The sequence below is a fragment of the Prionailurus bengalensis genome, chromosome B3 (assembly GCF_016509475.1).
Source record: "Prionailurus bengalensis isolate Pbe53 chromosome B3, Fcat_Pben_1.1_paternal_pri, whole genome shotgun sequence".
In the NCBI taxonomy this organism is placed as follows: Eukaryota; Metazoa; Chordata; class Mammalia; order Carnivora; family Felidae; genus Prionailurus; species Prionailurus bengalensis.
In genome coordinates this window covers 105,877,672-105,879,960 of record NC_057355.1, presented here as the reverse complement: position 1 = coordinate 105,879,960, position 2,289 = coordinate 105,877,672, and positions in this window count along the sequence as shown.

Below are 2,289 nucleotides of genomic sequence, written 5' to 3'. Positions count from 1 at the left end.
GCGCCGGGCACCCCTAGTGGGGCGGAGTGAACCGGGTCCTTTCCACCGGCCACGCCCTCAAACAGCGCCTGGGGTGGAGGCTTCCCCCGCGCGGCTGCCGAGGCAGGGATCTCTGGTCTCCAGGTGGGGGTCATTGAACACACACAAAAAAACCCCGGACCTTGATTTGTGCTGTCTTGGGGCAAAATTTGTTGTGCCAGGTGTTTTACCTATCGTTTATGCTTCTCAGGAAATGATGAGAATAAGTGTTATCTTTTTACCTGTACGAACTGAAGCTCAAAGAGATTAAATAACTTTAAAAAGTTTTTTTTTTCCCCTGGGGTGGTCATTCCGCTGAAAGTTTTCGTTGTAATTCAAAACAACAACAACAGCAAACAAACCAGGGAAGTAGTGTCAACGAATCTCTATGCAGGAACAGACAGGGTGGTTTAATGGAAGGAACATTGAACCGAGGGTTTCTGTTTACTCAGAAACTGAGGAGCTAGCTGTGTAATCCGAGGAAAGTTAGTAAATCTGTGCCAGGACGGGCACACAATTGGAATTATATAATATGGAGTGTTTACAACTTTATTGTTTCACAGCTCTACTTTTTTTTTCTGCTGAAATTGCCCATGGAAACGGGAGTTAGTGGGGTAGGTTGCTGCCTTGTCTCTGAACGATAGGAAGAGGAATGACCCGTTCACCCCCGGTATGTCTTCCTTACCTGTGTGGATAAGGGATAAGGTCTTTTCCATAGTAAGGGTTAAGGCTGTACAATGCAAAAAGTTAGACAGTGTAATTCATGTAGAATTCACTGATCAGTGATCTTCCTGAAAGCAAATTGCCAGAGGTCAGAGGTTGAAGTTGGAATTGTGCTAGGGAAGGAAGCTTCAAAAAGACTGGGAAAGGATGAAGCATTTTGCTTCACAGGGTCAGTACTCGGGTTGAAATTCTGTTTCTTCTATCGAGTTCCTAATACATCTGATTATCTATTTTCTTATCTACAAACTTTACTGCTACTTCACAAGGTATTTGTGAAGATCGGTTGAGATATATTTAAGAAACAGTTTTGAAACTATGAAGTGTTCTCACCCATCCTGTGTTGTCCATGACTGTTCACCAACTGTGTTAGTTTCCTAGGGATGTTATAACAAAGTAGGACAAACTGGGTGGAATTTGTCCACCCAGGAGAAATTTATTCTCACAGTTCTGGGTGCTAGAAATCTTAAAGTGTTGGCAAGGTCATGCTCTCTCTCTGAAGGCTCTTGGGGAGGATCCTTCCTTGCCTCTTTCTAGCTTCTGGTGGTTGCCTTTAGTCCTTGGTGTTTCTTGCTTAATAGATGTATCACACCAATCTGTCCCTGTGGCCACCTGGCCTTCTTCCCTGTGTCTATGGTCTCCATGTAACAGTCTCTTCCCCATGTTTTCTTATTTTCCTCCTGTGCATCTCTCTGTGTCCAGATTTCCCTCTTATAGGAATACCAGTCATTGAATTAGGGTGCTAATCCTAACCCAATTTAACTTGGTTATATCTGCAAAGATCCTAATTCCAAATAAGGTTTCCAGTGGACAAGAGTTTGTGGGGGAATACTTTTCAACCCAGCACACCAGCTAAATATTGGTGTTCTCCATGGTTCTGCCCTGAGAGCCCTTCTTACTTTATACCCTCTCCTTTGACAATCTCTTTCATTCCCATACATACAGCTAGACTCATGTTTGTTGACTTCTGTTTGCTAGGTCTTTGCCCTCACAATAACTTTATGAGTTAAATATTACTTCTCCCTTTTACAAATGAGGATACTGAGGACAAGAGAGGTTAAAAATGTGCCCAAGACCTCTTAGCTGGTAAGTGGCAGAGCAGGAATTCAAACTCAGACTCCAGAGCTCAAACTGCACTGCTTAATTATAAAGTAGTTATGCATTAACTCAAATATGTATGTTATATCACAGAATTTTGAAACCTTAGTATATGAAATAACCTAGGAGGGTTTCAAGTCTAAACTCCAACCAAATGCAAGACTCTCCTATCTGTCTGTGATGAGAGTTTTCTCCCCAAATGTTTCCAGTGATGACTAGTTTCAATCTACAATGTACTGAAAATGCATTTGGTAATACGACTAGGGGTTTAAATAAAAGGAAAATGCTATAAGGATAAACATTTAAAGAAGCCCAACTCTTCCATCAGCTCGATATAATGGATCAGAGTTGAGCCCTAGCTCTATTAGCTGAGTGATTTCAGGTAACTCCATTAAACTTTACAAATTTCCTCATTTGCAAAATGAGGAAGATATATAGGCCTAATAATCGAAA